The sequence below is a fragment of the Sarcophilus harrisii genome, chromosome 5 (assembly GCF_902635505.1).
Source record: "Sarcophilus harrisii chromosome 5, mSarHar1.11, whole genome shotgun sequence".
Taxonomy (NCBI): Eukaryota; Metazoa; Chordata; class Mammalia; order Dasyuromorphia; family Dasyuridae; genus Sarcophilus; species Sarcophilus harrisii.
The window spans coordinates 54,165,920-54,178,944 of NC_045430.1; positions in this window are offsets into that span (position 1 = coordinate 54,165,920).

A 13,025-nucleotide genomic window follows, 5' to 3' on the forward strand; every position below is an offset into this window, starting at 1 on the left:
CTACTTTTAGCCTTAGTCTAATTTTTCTTACATTTAAACAAGTTCCCTGAGTCAATAAACAATGATTCTTTATATGACTTGCAAAGTTTGGATTCTCTGCCTGTTGCTTATTTGGGAGCAGTATTTTACTTATATGGAATGAAGTAAGAGTTGATGGATGCAGACAGCAATGAGGCCTGCTTGTGCTGAGGGATGACCACATTTCCATCCATATCTTTCTGGATGTCTTGATGCTGCATTGTGGAGATAGGCAAACTAACAGTAGACAACAGCTGGTCTAGAGGCTACCCAGAAAGAAAAGAATAACAATTCATATGGAAGGTTCCATCACTTTCAAAATTTTATTTTAATTCTTACAAAGCAGCTGGCAACATGCCTGGATGGCATAGGAATCTATAGTAGAAGAATTAAGAGAGTCACATCAATCAAGTACAGGAATGAAGACAAAGCATGAAAAAAATTAGGCTCTAATAAAAAAATAAGTTGGGTAGTGATGAAAGAATTTTTAAAATGTTAACTATTAATCCACTGAATTCTAATTTCTCCAGTCTTCTAATAAAACTGTCTGGAATATCATCTTCATCATTACTATTACTTACCAGCATAAATTTAAAAAAAATTAAATTTATATATATTTTAACATGCATTAACATTTTTAAAAATTCCAAATTGTTTTCCTTTCTCCCATCCTCCCTCATCCAATGAGAAGGTAAGCAATATGATATCAATTATACATATGGAGTCATGCAAAACACATTTCTATACTAGCCATGTTGCAAAAAACAAACAAAAAACAAAGAAAGTTAAAAAACAAAAAAAGAATGCTTTGATCTAAACTAAGAATTCATCAGTTATTTCCCTGGAGATAGATGACATTTCTCATCATGAGTACTTTGGAATTGCCTTGGATAATTATCTTGATCAGAGTAGTTTTGTGTTTCATTGTTGAATGACATTATTATGATATTGCTGTTGCTGTGCAATATTTCCCTGGTATTTGAGCAGGAGCATGAATATTGACAGAATGATGTTGGCTACTAAAAAAAAATTAGCTTGGGACAGCTAAGTGGCACAGTGGGTTCAAATCTAGTCTCAGACATTTAACATTTCCTATTTGTGTGACACTGGGCAAGTCATTTAACCCCAATTGCCTCAGAAAAAAAAAGTTAGCTTACCAACAAAGCCCCTCTTCAAACTACAATTTGAAGCTGACATTGACATAACTCTGTTACGTAAAATTTATTTATTTATTATTATAGCTTTTTATTTACAAAATATATACATGGGTAAATTTTCAAAAGTGACCCTTACAAAACCTTCTGTTCCAACGTTTCCCCTCCTTCTCCCTCAGCCCTTCCCCTAGATGGCAGGTAGTCCAATACATGTTAAATATGTTAAAAAAAAAAGTATATGTTAAATCCAATATATGTATACATATTTATAGTTATCTTGCTGCACAAGAAAAATTGGATCTAGAAAGAAAGAAAAAAAACCTGAGAACAAAAATAAATAATAATAATAAAAATAATAAACAATCAAATCAAGAAGGAAGGAAAAGAAAAACTGAGAAAGAAAACAAAATGCAAGCAAATAACAACAGAGAGAGTGAGAATGCTATGTTGTGTTCCACATTCTGTTCCTAGGGTTTTCTCTCTGAGTGTAGATGACTCTCTTCATTACTAAACAATTGGAACTGGTTTGAATCATCTCACTGTTGAAGAGAGCTACATCCACAGAATTGTTCATCATATAATTTTGTTGTTGCTGTGTATAATGATCTCTTGGTTCTGCTCATCTCACTTAGCATCAATTCATGGAGTTACAGAAAATTTAATGGGGAAGTTTATTCATAAAGCAATAGGAAAGTATATGGAAGTCAAGAATTGCCTGTGATATTTTACAAAGAACTGTGCAAAAAGCTATAACCTCTGGTCCAAATCACTACACTAGGCATATATTAAAACTAACCCAATAATACCACTACTAAGGCATATATCCCAAAGAAGTAAAAAAAAAAAAAAAAAAAAAAAAAGGAAAGGACTTATATGTGTAACAATATCTCTGACAACATCCCAGGAAACTGAAAGACTGCCTCTCCTACTAAGGAACCCAAGCTTTGGGTTCAGGCAAAAAGTGGATTCCTAAAAAAGAGAGAAAGAGAGGTCAGGCTCTTTTCTCACATTGTTTTTTTATACACCAATCCCAGAATCTACGGTGATAGGTTTGGAGTGATCTTAGACAAATACTAGTTGTGTGACCTTGGACAAGTCAATTTCCTCATTTATAAAGTGAACTAGAGAAGGAAATGGTAAAGTACCTCAGTATTTTTGCCTGGACCAATGGAGTCACAAAAAGTCAGACACAATTAAAATGACTGAACAATAAATAAAAGAGAAGATAACTACAATAGATTCAAACTTACCTAAGAGAATGTATTACAAACAAAGTGAATAGAAGTAGAAAAAACTGCCTAAAGTACACAATAATGTAAAGGGAAATAACTCTACAAAAGACTTATGAAATTACCCATCATGACTTCAGAAGACTGATAATGAATCATGTTTTCCACTGCTTGTCAAAGAGTTAATGGACTAGTGATATAAAATGATCTGCACATTGTCAGACTTGGTCAATATGTTGGTTTTCTTTGTTGGACTATATTAATTTGTATTACATATAAGTATTTTACACTTATAGACACAGCTAGATGAGATAGTGAGTTGAGTACTGGACTTGGTCTCAGAAAGACAAATCATTCAGCTATGTGGCCCGTAGCCTCTCTCTGCCTCAGTTTTCCTCATTTGTAAAAATGAGGGTAATAGCATTGACCTCAACAGAGTTATTGTAAGGATCAAATAAGATAACATACGAAAAATATTTTGCAAACTTTAAAGTGCTACATAAAGGAAGCTATTATTATTATTTGTCATAAAGAAGGAATTCTATTTGAGATGAAAGGAGTTAGTGGGTAGTAGTAGCGTCATCAAAGAGAAAGGAAAAAAGGAAGGGGAAGAGAGAATAAGGGAGGGGAAATGGAAGCTCCAATTAAACATTAAAGCAAACATATAAAAGAGAGCAGAGCAAAATTCAGAAGGGGACATAAACATCCGGGGTAATTTTGCTGTTTAGTCATTTCAATCATGTCTGACTCTTTGTGACCCCTTTTGGAATTTTCTTGGCAAAGATACTGGAGTGATTTGCCATTTCTTTCTCCAGAAGGAATTATATTTCTATTGTTTAAAATTGAATGTACACTTTAAAACATGTGAGGGAAGCTTGCTTTTCCAGGTTTTTCCTGTTCACTATATATTGAATTTTTATCTATATATATTTATTCCATATATTTATATATGTTCTATATTTTTTCTATATATTGAGCATTTTTTCCTGTTCTCTCTCTATAGAATTTTTCAAGTTGTTGATGTTCATTAAGTTTATAACAAAAAAAGAAAAATAATTAAGAAAAATATGGGGCAGGAGAAATGGTATAGAGTGGATATATATGAAAAGAAAATAAGTAAATTATATAGTGAGAGTGAAAGAGAATGGATGGAAAGCATGAATACTCCCTTTGTATCTAGGCAATGTCAAGACAACTAATGAAGCCCCTCCTTTTCCTTCCCCTCCATTGGAGGGTAAAGAAGGGGGACATGTTTGAGAATTTACAGAGAAGAAACAATAGAGACAAGACTAGATTAGACTGTAAGAAAATGGTGTTACATTTAAAGAAGGGATAGGAGGAAAAGGGAACCAACATTTATTAAGTGCCACTTTGTCTCAGGCACTGAAAACACAGTATATCTTATAGATATTATCTCATTTGGTCTTCACAGCAGTCCTGGGAGGTAAGTGCTGTTATTATCTCCATTTTACAACTGAGAGAACTGAGGCAAACAAAGGTCTAAATTTAGATAGCTAGTAAGAATCTGAGTCTTAACTCCAGGCCCAGTGCTTTACCTATTGCACACCAAGAGAAGTTTGGTATAATATAATAGAATCTGAAAAGGATCTTAGGGGTCATTTAGTCTAACCTTGTTTTACAAAGAAGAAAACTGAGGCTCAAAAAGATTTGGGGATTTGCTGAGATGAATCCTTATAGCTGTTGCTAAAACTATCTGTCAGGACTAGCTATGGAACTAGCTATGTCAGGACTACCTAGGAAGACTGCTATGAACTGATCCATAGTAAAGCAAACAGAATTGGAATGAGTTGTATGATAACATTTTACAAAGAAACAACTAGAAAAGATTTGAAAAACTGATCAATGCAATGATCAACCACAATTTCTGAGAGCTGATGATGAAGCAACAGAGAAGAGATGAGTTTCAGAATAATACATACAATTTTGGAAATGGCCAATAAGTATCTTGTTTGTTACAAGAGTTTTCTTCTTTATTTCCAGTGGGAGGGAGGGAGAAAAAATAGTTGTTAACTGAAAAAATATTTTTTAAGATGAATATTCAGATATACTACAAGAGCAAATAGTAACCACTTAGGGCCTTTTCTAGGCATCCTAATCTATATCACTGGACTCACATAGCTCTGCATGAAAGAGTGAGGCAGGTAACTTTGCACAGTCCTCCCCACTTAAATCCAATTCACTTGCATGTCATGGCATCATTTCCCTTATGTCATGGTTCTCTTCAAGAATGAAGAACAAACAATAACAACAAACATGACCACAACCATCTATCTAGCATTAGCAGTTAACTGTCATTGTCTTCAAATATTCACATGCCTAGAATTTAGGCCACTGGCTGATATACCCAAGAATAGCTTCTCTCTCATAGGAAATAAACAGGTATAGTAGCAAGTTGCAGAGTGTGATCAATTGTATAAAATGTAGACACTTTGTTGTTATTGTATTTTGTTTTGTTTCTTTTTTAAAGCTAGTTTTCTTTGTTTCAAGGAACAATTCAATGGGTGGATAGATATTAGGAAATGCCTGTCCCATGAGAAGAAAAGATATCAAAAAATCTTTTTTTTTTTTTTTTAAGTCAGTCTGAGCCCTTTGATTGGGGGGGAAAAGCCTCTAACATGAGTTACTAAAACAACGTCAGTATTTAAAATAATTATTATTAGTGACAGAATTGAGATTAGAAATGTTTTTTATTCTAAAGTACAAAATGAACTATGAAAGAAAGGATTACCAAATGAAGTATACAATAGAATCATTAAAAATAAATGTTTTCATGTTATCTTTTGCTCTAGTAATCATTAAACAGTTTGCAATTATTTACACATGCAAAAATATCTTCCAAGATTTTCATCACATACAATGAAACAGTCACAGATGGTGAAATTATTAGGAAACAGAAATTCACAAATTAAAAATAGAAACAATCACGGGTCTTAGATACAAATATTTTTTTAAGGAATCTTTTTTTTTCTTCCTAATTTCATGACATTAGTGTAGTTTTTAATCATTATAATATTTTTTAAAAGAGAAAAAGAAGTACCTACCATAGATGACTGATTTCTCAGCAAAGTAAAACCAACCAGATAATGATAAAATGAAAAGTCTATGTACAAAGGATACACTTAAAGAGAGAATCAAAGACAAAAAGTCATCTTAAACCTATTGGAGAATAAGAGGGAAAAAAGTAAAAAAAAAAAGGGTTGTTGTTGTTCAGTCACTTCAGTTGAGTCCAACTCTTCATGACCTCTATAAGAGTTTTCTTGGCAAAAATACTAGAGTGGTTTGCCATTTCCTTCTATAGCTATTTTACAGATTGGGAACAGAGACAAACAGACTTAAATGATTTGCATAGGATCACACAGCTATTGTCTGAGGTCAGATTTGGATTCAGGTCTTCCTGATCTCAGGCATTGATGGGGAAAAATAAAAGTGAGGATAGATTAAGGAAGATAGAGTCAGAAGCAAAACAAATGGAATTTAGAAGGAATTTCATAAATAGATCAGAAGGACTAGTAGTAATACAAAAGGTCGTTTAAGGTGTTTTATACTTCACTTACAGCCTGATGATAGGTCTTAGAATCAGGATTCTAATCCTCCTTCTGACCCTCAAGGCCCTATGAAAGTCACAACATCTCAGTGCTCAGGAAACCCTTCCAAACTATAAACAGACATTGCCTTTTCATTTGTAAAAAGAACCTTACTAAGAAGCTTCCTATGAGATGAAATCATAGAAATGGGAGATATGGGTAAACAGACAGACAGAAGGAGAGAGAGAGAGAGAGAGAGAGAGGGAGAAAGAGACAGAAAAAGAGAGAAAGAGGTACTAACTTAATGGACTGACTACCCAATTCATGCCAAAATATAAAAAATAATTTTTCAAAATAATCCATTTAACTCTTCCTCTGTGAATCTTAGGACCATAGATTTGGAGCTATAAGGGATATTGTTGTGCCACAGTTCCCTTTAATTGTCCTGCCTCAGTTTCCCTAAATTGTTCTGCCTCAGTTCCTTGAATTGTCTTGCCTCAATCCCTCTGGTTGCAACCCCCCCCCCTTTCCTAATTATTAAGACTGAGATAATTAGGGCTGTGGAGATCTGACATTCTAAAAGATAAAACTCCAGATGTTCTATCTCAGATACCTAATTGGCATTTTCTATCTCTCCAGACTTCCTGGCTCTTGTTTGAGTATTTCCTTTACTCCCAATCTGTAAGAATTTATGCTCCTACCCCCCAACTCGTCAGAACCAGATTGATGGTCCCTTCTTGGAGATTCCAGCTCACCAGAATTTGGACTCCACCCCCATGCCATGGACTCTACCCTGATAGTTTAAGAGCCACATGTATATATGTTTCATGGGAACCTCACATTGGTTGCTGGATGCTTTGAGACATCAGTCATGGGGACAACATGTCCCCAGCACAATCTCTCCCTCTCAAATAAAATATTAAAAACTCTCTCATCTCTATCTTGCCCCAGTTTCTCCGGCATATTTGGAGGTCCCACCAAGATATCAGAAATGAAAGCAGGAAATTAAGACAACTCTGAGATACCACTACAAACCTTTCAGACTGGCTAAGATGACAGGAAAAGATAATGACAAATGTTGGAGGGGATGTGGGAAAACTAGGACATTGATGCATTGTTGGTGGAGTTGTGAATGGATCCAACCATTCTGGAGAGCAATTTGGAACTATGCTCAAAGCTATCAAACTGTGCATACTCTTTGATCCAACAATGTTACTAATGGGCTTATATCCCAAAAAGATATTGAAGAAGGGAAAGGAACCCATATGTGCAAAAATATTTGTGGCAGCCCTTTTCATAGTGGCTAAAATCTGGAAATTGAATGGATGCCCACCAATTGCCAAATGGCTGAATAAGTTGTGGTATATGAATGTTATGGAATATTATTGTTCTGTAAGAAATGACCAGCAGGATGAATACAGAAAGGTTTGGAGAGACTTATATGAACTGATGCTAAGTGAAATGAGCAAAACCAGGAGATCATTATACACTTCAACAACAGTACTATATGATGATCAATTCTGATGGACATGGCTCTCTCCAACAATGAGAGGATCCAAATCAGTTCCAATTGATCAGAAATGAACAGAAACAGCTACACCCAGTGAAAGAACACTGGGAAATGAATAAATGAGTAGGACCACAACATAACATTTCTACTCTTTCTGTTATTGTTTGCTTGCATTTTTGTTTTTTCTTCTCAGGTTATTTTTACCATCTTTCTAAATACGATTTTTCTTGTGCAGCAAGATAACTATATAAATATGTATACATATATTGTATTTAACATATACTTTAACATATTTAACATGTATGGGATTACCTGCCTTATAGGGGAGGGGGTGGAGGGAAGGAGGGGAAAAGTTGAAACAGAAGTTTTTGCAAGAGTCAGTGTTGAATAATTACCCATGCATGTGTTTTGTATATAAAAAGATATACAAATAAAGAAATGAGAGCAGGATTAGAGATTAGAGATCCTTGGGTCTCTGCCTTTGGTCTTGGGGTGGCGGAGATTTGGGCTCTTTATTAGGGAAAGGCTAGCCTTCTGGCTTATTCCAGAGTTTCTGAGAAAAGAGCAGTTCTTCAGCCGCAGGAAAAGCCCAATGGTAGACATGACCATTTTGGCCACAGGAAAGTAAATCCGAGTGCCTTGAGGGCATAATTTGATCTGTTTACTTGTTCTGTCTGTGCTAGCATCTGGATTCTCAGAATAAGAGCCCAGAGGTGTTAATTTCTGAGAACAGTGTCTACTGGATGTAGTGTTGCACTCCCTTGGTGTCTTCTAAGACACATCTGGTGTCTCTTAAGACACATATCTCGTTCTCTGTGCCAGTTGGCACAACTCTGGTTCTAAGTGTCTTTTGTCACAATTCTAGTTATCTCTAGTTATTATCTAGTTATCACCAGACTGGAGTTTGGAAGCCTATTTAAAAGGCTCAATTTGGGTTTCTGGGAAAGTGAGATTGTCTATCTGAAAACTTCCCTCATGGCATTCCTGAGATATCAGGAATTTGCCCCTAGTTTGTATTTGTTAAATGTTGTGTCTGTGTGGTCTGTGTTTGTGACTTGTCTGTCTGTTTTATTGATTTAAGAGCTCTGTTAAGTTTCAAGAACTGTGATTGAGAAATTTGCAAAATTTGAGAATTGGTCATTTCAATGTTGCAAATGTGTTTAGCATAAGCTTGGCCTGGGATGGGCAGGACAAATAAAACCTCTAGAGGAATTTCTTAACCTGTTGACAAAGGAGTTTATGCTAATTGTTTTGAAACTCAGGCAGAAGGTTTCTTAGAACTGGTTGACACTTAAGCTAGAAAAGAAAAAAAAATATTCTTTTGGGTGTTTTAAAATGGTACTAATTCTGAAATTGTGGGAAATAATTTTATTATTGCCTGTGCATACTAGATTTGTTTATTTTGAGTATAAAATCTTAGAATTTGTTTGAGTATTGAAACCTTTATTATTAAAGAGGAAAAAGAAAGCTTAGCTGTTTTTAAAACTCTGGTGGAAAATTTTTCCCTGAGAAGCAGTTTTCAAAGCCTGCTGGTGGGATTAAAGGGATAGAGCAATAAAATTCAAGCTTTGCTTGGAGAGATAAGAGAGATGCTAATTGCTGAGAGAAAAAAACTTAGGCAGAAGAAAAAAAAAACCTGAGTTAAGGCTATTTTGTCCTGTATGTGCTGAAGGATCAGTTTTGATTCCTTATGTTATATTATGGTCATGTCCCTGCATTTTTTTTTCCTCCTGTGACTGTTCAGAATAGTCAGTAAGAACTGTTAGTGAAATTCAATTATATCATACAAAAAAAAGCAAGCTGTTTTCAATCTGGTTATATGCAATCATTATATCCTAAATATTTAGGCAAATGAGTATTTAGCCTGGTCATCTATCTGTTACTGGATATTTGTATTTTTTAAAGGTTTCTAACTAATGAGAGGACAATTAGCACAGTGGTCTGTGAAATCTAACTGCTATTTATTAGGACTACATCAGTTTGCCTGTCCTATGAGGCAAATTCATCTCTTCATATAGGAGCTGCTGGCTAGTCTATATTGGCCTCTTCACATTTTGCAGCATCTTGTGAACCAAATTTTTCTATCTCAGACTGTTCTAACCTTTGTTAGATTTGTTTTTTGTTCTAGATTTTGGTCAAATTACAGCTATATTATAGCTATATTGACCTGCTTCTGGGACCTAGATCAGCCCATTGATCATTATCAGCACACCACACCCATCCCCCTGCTTGAACTGAGAATCAGCTATATGCTCCTTATCATTAGGAAGCAGTTTTTGAATGAGAGGCTTTCCCCTGTGCTCTTGATGAACTGATGTACTTGGAAGTGGTTGATGAATGACTGTTAAATCCTGACTGGGCCATCTATTATTGCGTGTTTTAAGATTTGGGGTGGAAATTGTTAAACTTGTGTGACTACTGCTGTTATATTTGAGGGATTTTTTAGGAAACCCTACTGTACTAGTCTGATATATATTCACTCTTGGGATTTATATATGGGATGGTTATTTGACTATTTACATTTTTTGGGGGATGATTCCTTTCTGTGAGAAAAAAAGGGGAGGAAGAGATAGGGAATTAGGAAATCTGGTGATTTTTCTCAAAATACCTGAAAGAGTGGGAACCCGTAGTTCCTATTCACCATCTTAGGTACTTCTGCCTCACCCCCTATCTCACCAGTTTAGATTGAATTGGAAGTCCTTTAAGTAGTCCTTTTTTGTTTTTACTATACTTTAGCTTTGACACCCCTTATTCTGTTGGAATTGCCCTGGCAGATTCAGTTTTTGGGGTTATTTTTTTAGGAATAACCAGAAATCAGGCATCTTGGGACTGGCTGTCTCTCTGATCTGTTTCTCCAGTCCTGTAACCCCAGTTCCTTAATTAGTATTTTAGCATTTTCAAAGGACATTACAGTTTAGTATCAGGCCTCTAAAAGTCCGGGGTTTGCCTGCCTTGATGGTCTAATTGTGCATACTCTGATAACTCTGCTCAGAAATCTGAATCCTTTCTGTATCCTAGTAGCAGCTCCTGTTTGTTCTGAGTGGGGACAGGTGAAGCTACTCCAAGTCTCACCTTCCCCCTTTGGAGTCTCCTGACAGCCTTGGGGTGCCCCTCTTAGGATGGGCAGCATGACTGCCTTGAGCACTGCTACTCTCTCTATAAGCAGAAGCTGAGTTAAGTGCACAAATGACTACAGATCTAACTCACAGTGAACTGTCCATCTCAGACTGGATTCCCTGTCTGAGATGGTGCTCCAGAACTGCAGAGGACCTGGCATGTTTGAAACAGGGAGCCTTTGTACTGCTGTTAACTCTGGGGTTGTCAGGGAGAGACTTGTCCTTGCCATAAGTCCTTGCATTTTTCTAGTTTTATTTTGGTTTATTTACTTCATATAAGGTTGGTCAAAATTATGGTGCTAAGACCTTCCAGGTATCTAGAGGAAGGTAATTCAGTGATTTGAATATTCAGAAGAGAGAGTGTGGAATGTTGTTCCATAGTTCCCTTTAATTGTCCTGCCTCAGTTTCCCTAAATTGTTCTACCTCAGTTCCTTGAATCATCTTGCCTCAATCCCCCTGGTTGCAACCTCCCTTTCCTAATCATTAAGACTGAGATAATTAGGGCTGTGGCAATCTGACATTCTAAAAGATAAAACTCCAGATGTCCTATCTCAGATACCTAATTGGCATTTTCTATCTCTCCAGACTTCCTGGCTCTAGTTTGACTATCTCCTTTACTCCCAATTTGTAAGAATTTATAGTCCTATCCCCCCAATCTGTCAGAACCAGATTGATGGTCCCTTCTTGGAGATTCCTGCTCACCAGAATTTGGACTCCACCCCCCCTGCCTTGGACTCTACCCTGATAGTTTAAGAGCCACATGTATATATATTTTATGGGAACCTCATATTGGTTGCTGGATGCTTTGAGACATCAGCCCTGGGGACAACATGCCCCCAGCAAAATCTTTCCCTCTCAAATAAAATACTAAAAATTCTCTAATCTCTACCTTGCCTCAATTTCTCTGGCATTACAATATTAGAGGTCAATGAGTCTATTCCTTTAATTTTAGAGATAGAGAAATTGAAGTACAGAGAAGTTGATATCACATATTAGTTAGTATCAGAAGAGAGGTTTAAATCCTGTTTTTTCTGACTTCAAGTTCTATTCCCAATCTACTAAATTACATTGCTTCATCAGTAGAGTGGTCATCTTATAGTAGTTTCAGATCATGTAGAAGAGGGTCTAAAATATTCAGGATCACATGTTAGGCAAGTATAAAAAAAATCACGAAAGCAAAAACCCTAAAAAAAACCTTAAATACATATGGTGTCTGTTTCTCTAGTGTGTTTGAATGACTTCATGAATATCAAGCAATTCATTTTTACTTCATCTTGTACATTTGTTCTTAGGTTGCCTTAACCATTTAAATACAAATAAAATCAATGAACAAAAATAATGAAAACAAATAGCAGGTAACTTTATGAACTTGTGAACTTTTTCTGCCCTTCTCCAGTCATCATATCTCTCATCCTGCTCATCCAATATGGTCTTCTGCACTAGTTCATTTTTATCCATGACTGAATGTTCTGTGCCCAGATAGAGTGGTGATGGCAGATGGATGCACAGGAGGTTCAATGGTCTCTGGCAGTGGCAGTAAACTTCTAAAGTCTTATGTCTGTGTATCATTTTCCTCAAGAAGAAAGTCACAAATCACCACATAATCACAAGCATCAAACAGCATGAAAAAGAAAATTGGCAGCAAAGTTGAAGAAAAGATTAAAATAAAAACATTGGTTGTGATTACAATAGCTCTTACCTTTCCTATACAAACTACTGATGCTAAAAAATGGGAAAGGAACAAAAGACATCAATTTTATTACCACCATTTTCAAAAGAAACTTGTCTGACAACAAATTTCATAATAAGGAACTAATAAAGACCCCAGAAGCCAAGTCAGTTAGCAAATACTTTATGTTCTTGCAAAGAAAAAAGAAATAGCTGTCAATGGCAATAGCAGTTCATGATGTAAATTCATTTACAAAACTTACAGGAAGTTTGTCGAAGTAATCTCACAATGAAAAAGGGGGAGGAAGCAAGAGAAATTAAACAGAAAAAGAAAAGAAAGTTTGATATGAATCCAACTGAATTAAATCATTCCAAGAGCATTCATGTGTGAAACTAGGAGGTCAAGAATTAGGTGGAAAATAAAAAGAAAAAGGAAAAGTTAAGATTTCAGATATTAGTTCTTCAAATGCTGCTGTTGCTCTGTGAGGATTGGCACTAAGGCTGAATGTCTAAAACACCTCTAATCGATTACAAAGGCAAGAATTATCTTATTAAATCCATCCTTCACCCAATTACAAAAATAATATTCCTAAAGACTAAATTATAAGTCTGACCTAAATCATTTCCCTGCTCAACAAATTCCCAGTGGCTTCTTATTATATCTATGATTAAAAGCTAACTCCTCTATTTGGCATTTAAAATCCTTCACTACCTGGCTGCAAGTCAAGCTCCTATTTTCCCAGCCTTATAATTCAGGATCTACAGTATTAAAGCAATTTTGGGG